Below are 10,122 nucleotides of genomic sequence, written 5' to 3' on the forward strand. Positions count from 1 at the left end.
CTGAATATATCATCAATCAATCAATCAATCAAGCTTTATTTATAGAGCACCTTTCATACAAATCAAATGCAACCCAAAGTGCTTTACAGTGATTGAAAAACAAGAAAGAAGCAGGAATGAAACAATGGCAGGACATATTAGGGGAAGATATTAATAATCATAAAAATAATAATAATAATAACATCAAATAAAATAGAGACTAATGCACATCAAAAATAAAATATGTGTAATTAAAATAAGTTAAAGCCTCAAAATTAAGAATAAAAATAGTTAAAATAAATAGATTTAAAGTTGAAAAATGTATACTAAGGCTAAAAATATTAATAAAACTGAGTAGATAAATACAAATTAAGTAAATGAATGAATGAATAAATACATAAAAACAGAATAAGATAACAGTTGAAATTACTAAAATAATAAAGCAACATTTAAATCAATATTATAGTAAAAGGTAAGTAATAAAATTGTTAAACCCTATATAAAAGCCAGACTGAATAAATACGTTTTTAGTTTACATTTAAAAGTCAGTAAATATAGCAACAAAGGGGTCCATCTTAACATTCATCTTAACAAAAAACATTCCAAAATTGATGTAGTCTAGGACAGAAAAAAAACATGTGATTCTAGCTTGACATCTATCACATTGATCTGGAACATTAGGATATATTTTAGATCATCTAGATTTGGTTAGATGGACCCTATGCAAGACCTTGAACTGCATCAGCTGCAGTCTGGCACAAGGGGTTATCGAACTTATGCTATGGACCACTCCATCCCACCATTGGTCAGTCAAATTAACCTCTGTGTGTCTGTCTATTCCTCATCTCAGAAAGACATCACCACACTAACTAAGGACTCCTATCATTTCCTTTAATCTCCCCGCCTCAGCCGTCCTCTCTTCAGGGGGCATCTCCTCCGTCTCTCTCTCTCTCTCTCTCCGACCTGTCTCACCTCCATCGACGTCTCCCTCTTTAATCTGCTCCTCCACATCTCTCTTTTTCTCACCCCTCCTCCCCATCGCATGCCTCATTAGCGTTAGCAGAGATTACCCTGGGTCCCTCTGATCAAAAGGGGAGATCGCAGACACACACTTAATAATGAATGCTCCCTAAACAGCTTATCATTTGACTCCATCCCCGCTCTAATAACTCCTCTTTTTTTATTTATTCCTCTTTTCTTAGAATTCCCTCCTGCACACTGACGTCTCTCTGCACACTCCAGGTTCAGTCTTCAAGATAATTTTTTAATGGACGTATAAATCACTAGGTGGCAGCATAGTTACACATGGTGCATACATTGACAGAGCAGCACACTGGTGTATAAATGAACTGCACAGACTGTATCACACTGGCTGCTAAATGCATTGAAAACTGCATAGATTGAGTGCAACAAGCTTGATCCCAGATTAATCTGAATGTGGATTAAATGCGGCACCATTCATCTTTTCATTGATCTCCCCAATGACCTAATCAATAAGCTCCACTCCGGATCAATTGAAATAATGTCCTCTGACCCCTTAATGGCATTTTATGGCCTTTAAAAGCACATCGCCTGGTCTGCTAACCCCTCAGTGTGTCGTGGTTAAGGAGGAGGTCGGCTTCAAAACAATTAGAGTGATTCAAATCTCACCCAGCCGTGCATTCAGGAACCCTATATTTAGTCTGTTTTCAATCACTTCTCAATCAGGATGTCATTGTCAGTTCAAAACCTGCAATATTCAGCACCTGCATCTTGAATACATCTGCTGTTTGGAGTTATCTGGGACAGTAAGCAGTTACATCTGGGTTCAGTCATACATAAATGAAAATAATTTTAAAGTAGAAAGCCTCATAATCCTTCTTTTGTGTGAAGTATTGTAAGATGTCATTATTACAATAGAAATATCTACCTACTGTGTGGAAAAACTGTCCGCAAATCAGGACAATGATGGAGAAAAATTGACATGGAAAGCCTTACATTGTACAATTTTTTATACTTGTTAACTTTTCTATTGTGGCTCAAGGAAAAAAAGGTAATGCACAAAATATAAATCTTTTCAGTACGGTCACAAATCACACAGCTGTGGCAATAAATCTCTTTAAAATTTAAAGTAAGTGAAAGAAAAGAAAGGGGACCTTCACCTGCCATCCTGCCCAAAACCCACAGACTTCATTGTGTTCATTTTTAAAGAGCGTATATGCGATTACAACGTATTCCCCGATTTAACAAAAGCTGAATCTTTTTTTATTTCATATACACTACCAGTCAAAAGTTTGGACCTTCTCATTCCATGGTTTTCATCTATTTTAATTATTTTCAACATTGTATATTAATACTGAAGACATCAAAAATATGAAATAATATCGTTTTGACATAATCTGGATTACAACAGTAGTCAAATAGGGCTGTAAATCTCCAATCTGCCATCTAACCTGAGAAAGCATGTGGAGGTCTGTCGCTAACACATTGGTTTTATTCCAGAGGAACATTTGAAACTTGTCTGTTCTTGTAGTAACTTAGTTTATATTTCATGGAAGACTTTGTAGATATGAAATCATGTTTTCTAGATAAACATAAGGTAGCAGAATGTACACCTACCCATTATTGACTGCACTCACGCTTTGTGAACATACATTAAAGCTCCTGTGAGGAGTTTTTATCTAGTTATAGATCAGTCTGAAATCAACACAGATGTCTATTTATGACCCACAAAAGCAAACAAGACCATCAGCAACATGATTTATTATTTCTATAAGGTTATAATTGATTCCTAAAACTGCTGCTGCTGGGGGTAGGTGTCAGATGAAGTGTTCCACCGCCATTTTTTCATATTTTCTACCACTACTGAAATTGTCAGTGAGTGATACGTTCAACTGACTGGAAAAAAGGATGAGATTTTTTTTGTTAAAACGCACTGCTTAAGGCTGATTTATACTTCTGCGTCTCCCCTACGCAGCAGGGGCTGACGCGGACATGAGCCCCACATACTTGTGCGTCGGTGTGTCCGTGTCGCGCAGCAATTCGCCGCCGAAACACTAGAGGGCAGTGCGGTCTCTCTGATAGCCGGTCGCCTGCTTCCGGCCCAGCTACGATCTCTGTTTCCTTTTCCACAGAGAATCAGAGCGTGTTATGTTAATCTACAGCTGATACATGTTGCTGTTTATCATACAGACATGATTACATGAAGAATAGAGAGGAGGAGATGAAATACACGGCCGATGTGCGGCCGATGTCCGGGATCCCGGAAGTGTTGTAAATGCGGGAAATACAAAGCCGCCGAGCGGACCAATCACAGAGCTTGCGGTCCGTGTCGGCTCAACGGGGAGTTACATTTTGGAGGAGGTGCACGTCAGCTACGTGCGTAGGCCTCGGCGTAGACGGACCCCCGGCGTAGGGTACGACGTTGATTCAACACAGAAGTATAAATCAGCCTTTACACATGTACAGGACAAAACTAGCAAAGAGATTAGAGGTACCACTTTGTCCACAGGGGGCGCCAAAATCAACATACACTGAAAGTTCCTCACGGGAGCTTTAAGTAATGAAGCTGTGTACTTTGTCCACCACTGCAAGTCTCCAATGTGAAAGCTACTAAAGGCCTTCTGTTGTGGAAAGACTAATAAGTATACATCATTTCTACATAAACCTTATAATTATTATAATTACAATTGTGCCTTTACCATTCTGACGACCCAACATCAGAGCAACAATATCAGGCTATGGCAAAGTTAATATATCTTTATTTTTTCCCCCTTTCTTACACTGCTTTCCCTGAATAAGTACATATAAAAGTACACATGGACAAACAAGACATTTCACAAATTAAAAAAATAAAAACACACAATATCTTCTTATCCTAGCCAACAAAACCGTACAACAGAAGAGAATTGGCTGAAAGTTTGATTTGTTAAATCTTTTTTGTGTAAATAATGTTTTTAAAGCAACAGTAACTTCTTATTTTTTGAAAGAGAAGTAGCTGAAAATAATGTGAGAAAAGTACCTCAAATTGTTCATTGTTTGGGCCTTTTAAATTCAGTTCAATAATATAGACAGTGTGTCCTTCTTTTGGTGGTTAAGTCCTAAAAGTTTATCTGAAAACAGACCAACATCAAGTATGTAAACAGAAGTGTTCAAATCTCATTATGTAGTCTCTCTCAGGACAAAAACAAAAATGTGTTACAAAACCAAACCAGTCTTTTTTTAATCAGAGCTTTTTATTTGTTTGTATTGGCATGCAAAAGCAGAAACAGTTTTCAAACCTCCAAACGATTTCACCCTTTTAGTCATCACATATAATCTGCCAAGTATGTCAGCAGTTTCTAAAGAGAAATGCATTTACGTAATGATTGTGTAAATGTAAGGTTATTTTTCGACCACAGAAATAGCCTCAAAAAAGACAGATCTGTGAATACTCTGAAATAAATGACTCATTTTATAATATTTGTGTGTAGGCTTATTTAAAGATCTGATGTAACATCTTTTGTGTGGTTTCAGGCTGCGGAGTGTGTGGAGGTGTGTGTAGGAGCCGGGTTCAGTTTTAGGTGGTGAGAACATGAATGACAGCGGGATGAGGACTGGGATTCAGGCATTTCCCGTCTGAGATTTGTTTCAGTGATTCTGTCTCATTAACATCAGACGCAGACTCCCCTGAGGATGATGATTAACAGGGTGAAGATATGAGCAGACACCAGGATTCTTATTTTCTTGTTTGTCAAGAGTCAGATGAGAAGAACAACACGGTCACGTCTGTATGATTTCAGTTAGCAAGCTAGCTTAGCTTCACACAAAAGATTATGAAAAGATCTTTAATTTAAAATCCAATATTATAATGTGTATTTTGTTAAAAAAAAAGATACCCTTTACAAAGCACTGATACTCTTAGTTAATTAAAAATAACAAGACACATGAATGACGATCATATTTTCAAAATTTTACAAAGAAAATTTAAAAACACTTTAAAATAGTTTCAAATGTTGATAAATGCACTCTTCCACTTTCCTGCTGAGATTTTGCTGAGAAGATTGATACCACACTCGAGTCTCTTTCTTATATGTTGAGTGGAAGCCAATGGCTAATTACCCTAGCTTAGCATAACACACTTAGCAGTGGGACACTGAAAACTTGGCTTACAACAGTCGTGAATTTAAACATATTATTTTGAGTTTTTGCAAAATCAAGCTAGCCAGCCATGAGTGGTATCCATCCCTTCATCTTATACTCTAGCATAAAGTAAGTAGGCCAACTTGTAGTTGAATATGTCAGTGTTGGCTTTAACCAGCTTGGTGGGACTCTAGATGCGTATTTAACTCTTAGCAAAAAAGCATAAATGCTTAGGCTATCAATTTATTTTGAGACCTTTGGGTAGAGCAAGGCGAACGTGTTCCTCCTGTTTACAGTCTTGCTAAGTTAAACCAAAAAAAGCTAGCTAACAGTATGTGGTGTCTATCCTTTTATCCAATTCTTTGCAATAAAACTAGTCTGCAAACTTGTTATGGACTTGTCAACTTTGGATGGAGCCATCTCAGCTGGTTCCATGAGTTTACCATTCTTATAAGCTAAGCTAAGCTAGCATTGAGCAGTATCTATCCCTGCTTCTAACACTCTGCTAAACTAGTAGGCATGCTTGTTGCCGCTTTCATCAACTTTGGACAGAGTCCTCTCGGCTGGTCTTACGAGCTTAACATTTTAATAAGCTAAGCTAAGCTCATTTAAGCTAGCTAGCCATGAGTGGTATTTAATCCTTTATCTAGTTCTCTGAAGTAACTTAAGTAGGCTTACTTGTAGCTGATTTTTTCACCTTTGGACAGCGCCACGCCAGCTAGTTTCTCAAGTTAATTGTTTGTATAAGCTGACCTAAGCTAAACAAAGCTGGCTAGCCATGCGTGTTATCTATCCTTTTATTTCATTCTCTGCTAAACTAGTCGGCAAACTTGTTATCAACTTGTCAACTTTGGATGGAGACATCTCGGCTGGTTTCTTGAGTTAACTATTTTCATAAGCTAAGCTAGCTAGCCTTGAGCAGTATCTAACCCTGTTGCTAACTCTGTGCTAAACTAGTAGGCATACTTGTAGCTGCTTTATCAGATTCGGACAAAGTCATCTTGGCTAGTCTTCCGAACTTAACATTTTATAAGCTTAGCTATGCTCATTTAAGCTAGTTAGCCATGAGCGGTATTTAATCCTTTAACTAGTTCTCTGGAATAACTTAAGTAAGATAACTTGTAGCTGATTTTGTCGACTTTGGACAGAACCATGCCAGCTAGTTTCCCAAGTTAATTGTTTGTATAAATTGAGCTAAGCTAAACAAAGCTAATCAAAGCTGGCTAGCCATGCGGGGTATTTATCCCTTTATCTAATTATCTGCTAAACCAGTCAGCAAACTTGTTTTTAACTTTTTCAACTTTGGACGGAACCATCTCTATAAGCTAAGCTATGCTCATTTAAGCTAGCTAGCCATGATTGATATCTACCCCTTTATCTAGTTCTCTCTAATAACTTAAGAACTTTGGACTGAGTTAAGCTAGCTGTTCTTTATAGGAGGATTGCAATGTTAGCAAAGCTTTCTGGCTCCTCGTGGTAGCTTCAGATCTTTGATGTAGCATGTACGCTATTTTGGGGGAATTACTAACAAGGTTTATATAAAGATAAAACCCCTAACCCTTAAGCCTAAAAATGTTCCGATGATAAATGCAGCTACATTAAGAGATTAACTTAATATTTCCTCTTCAATCAGCAACAATCATGAGTGTATTAATACAAAGCAGAAGTCATTTCTGCAGTGCCGTGTCTGCACATTATCAAAGAGATAAATACAGGGGGGAACAAGGATAACTGCTCGTGGAAGATTAGTACAGGATGTGCGACAGAATGTTTCGGATTTGCATGATGATAATGACGGCGCGTTTAATTCGCCCTCAGTTTGATACGTAACTCTGAGCCGTTAATTATCTCTTTGTCATCTGTTTCTTTCATTGCTGCCGCTCTGATTGCCGATCCCGCTGTGCGCGGCTTGGAACGGGAAGAGAGGGAATCTGACAACCTGTAAGCAGCTCCCTGGGAGAGCTTTGAGGGGGTTTGTGACAAGAGAGAAAGATGAGGAGAGAGAGCTTAACCTCTTGTTTTATGCTCTTTTTCTTCCTCTTTCTTTCCGGATTTGGCAAAAAATTGGGGAAAAGAAAATCACCCGATTAATCTTTAGCTGAATTATGAAATATGCCATCGAACATCGTCACAGAACGTTGAATAAATCTGTGTTTTTGGAAGGTTTGTTAGACAGAAAAGACATCTTACAGACATCCCCTTGCATTCTGATTAGCTCACATTGACCTTTAATGGATAATTTATCCAGAAGCAAACCTTCAGCTGTAATCTGTTAATAAAATCCCTTTAAATCCACCAGGGGGGGGTAAAAAAATGATAGACTATAAGAAGCGTTAGCTGCTTTTTCACATGTGATTTTTGCAAAGCATTCTCTGTATTGATGTATTTTCGTCCTTGGTCATCTCTCTCCCTCCTCTCTCCATCTCCCTCCATCTCTCTCTCTCTCTCTCCACTCCATCCTTTAGTCCCTCCTCCTCACTGTTGTCAAGAGCAACCGGAGAAAAGAGCCGAATACAGTATCAGTATCACCTGATCGACGGGGGAATCCAGCAGGTGTGTGTGCGATGTATGCCCTGTTGCTGTGCTTGTTGGAAGGGCACACACACACACACATACACACACATACACACACACACACACACACACACACACACACACACACACACACACAGACTCAGTGTAAATGAAGTGACTGTTGGCAGCCTCACAGTTTAATTCAGCATGAATATTTAATCAACTGTAAACAGATTACTACTTCACCGAGCGGTGCCGGTGTGTGTGTGTGTGTGTGTGTGCTGTGTCACTGCGTGTTGGTGTGTGTGTCTGAACGCACACGTGTTGCTTATCTCTCTGTTTGACAGAGAGGTGAGGAACAATTTGAGCTAAATCTGTCTGATGTGCAGATTTTAGAAATGTGAAACAAGATTTGATTAGCATGTCTGCTGCACTGAGGTTTGGGGCTATAAGGACTTGTTATTGTCTGAAAGAAAAATGCTGTGTCACTATGAAACTATCAAACCCAGTGAGTTTGCATCCCTCACATGCAAACTGTCAGCGAGTAAAAACCATCAGATTTGAATCCACCTACGCTCGAAGTTGGTTTCTTTTAAAAACCAAAAGTTTTTTTTTTAGCTTGTTATCGAGTTGAACAGATCTACTTGTGACCGTTTGTCGCAGGATGTGGGCTTGACGTAGACATGAACGATGTATCCATCTTCAGACCAATCTGCAAAAGCAAAAAAAATAAGGGTTCAATTCAGATTTAAATAAGAAATGTTACACTCAAAGAAATAATTTGTTGGATGAACGTTATAAAATCATAGAAAGAATTTCCACCAAATTAAATGCTTTCATTTAGAGAGACACAATTTTGTTGAACCAACTAATTGTAAAAATGTTGAGTTAACATAAAGTATTGATGTTACCATTAACGGGGACTACAGATGAAATTTAGCCTTATGGCTTACTCTGGCATATTTACATTGATGCAAATGCTGAGATGTTCATTAATATGCACTGTCCCTTTAAATGAATAAATAAATAAAATTACTTGCTTGCAATATTGGGGCCAACTTAATTTTTAAAGGTTGATTCAACATATTTACTAAGGTAGGATCTGACTTAATTGTCTTAGGTCACAATACCTTGTATAATATGATTATGGATAGCTTATTTATTTATTTTTGTAAGTTATATTTTGGGGCTTTTTCGCCTATATTGACAGGACAGCAGAGGAGAGACAGAAAACGTGGGGAGTAGAGAGTGGGGGAAGACATGCGACCGGCTGGGAGTTGAACCGGCGACCTCTACGATGAGGCCTTGATATGTGGGGCGCGTAGACCGCTAGGCCACCAGCGCCCCAATTGCAGCCAGCCACAGTCGATCTCTCCCAATTTCCAGTTTGTGTTACATTGACTAACCCAACCTCCGACTGGGAGAAATGTAGCCGATGTACAAGTGCTAAAAACTGCAGTCCCTTGAGTGATCACTTGTAGCTGACTCTGGTAGATCCAGAAACCAAATACCAACACCCATTCCAAAAACATGATCTTTACAGCAGGAATAAACATGTTTACAGCCTGGTTCAATAACAAAAATTGTTCTTGTTGGCTAATTTGAGCCTATTGATCGCCATCGGGACATAAAGATACATTTTAACCAGTATAACAAGAAGTGTATCTAAATCTGACAACCAACCCCGGCTTTAAATAAATAAATAAAATAAAAAATATCAGAGAAATAAAATATGATAAAATAATAAAAAGAAGATAGAATAAAAATAAAATAAATACAAATTATGCTAAAACAGTGGTCATAATGGTAATGGAAAACTAGCATGAATTTGAATGTAGCATTTCCTCTGGACTCCGTCTAACCCCTCCCCCCTCCCCTCGGAGCTCCTCCAAAACGACGCCCCCGCTCACATGCAAGAGCACCTCTGATTCGCGTCCATATGATTGTCACCATAGAATGTAAATAAAAATGGACAGCGTTGCTCCGCCTCTTCCCGTTGTACGGTTCTGAAGCCAAAAAATCCCTCTCCTGGGCGCAGCCATTGTGCAGCCAGAGCCTGTGAAGCCACTGTAATAAGCTCCGCCCTACAGCGTAGCATCACAAGACGCTGTGTGTCTTTTGAAGTTTCCCTCTACGGCGGCTGTGAATCAAAGGAAACAGGAAGTAAAACCCCGTTTTTTAAACTCTAATAACTAACGAAAAAGAAACTTTTCAGGAAAAAGAGGCCTTGGACACAAAACAGTCAAATACTAACTACATATCACCACAGCATACGGATGTGGGAAACATTCGTACGACGTGTATTTATTTTTTTAAGTTTGACTGCTCCCCCATTCAAATGAATGGGGGAGATGGATTTATTTACCTATACTGCAGCCAGCCACCAGGGGGCAGACACTCTACTGAAAGCTTCACCACCAGGGCCGTATCCGGCACGCTTGATTGTGATTGATTCAAAACCAGTCCTCAGCACATCATTTGTGTTAGCAACTTAGCATTATGGATGGGCAATGATTTTCGAAGATTCGT

The sequence above is a fragment of the Notolabrus celidotus genome, chromosome 23, assembly GCF_009762535.1.
Source record: "Notolabrus celidotus isolate fNotCel1 chromosome 23, fNotCel1.pri, whole genome shotgun sequence".
NCBI lineage: Eukaryota > Metazoa > Chordata > Actinopteri > Labriformes > Labridae > Notolabrus > Notolabrus celidotus.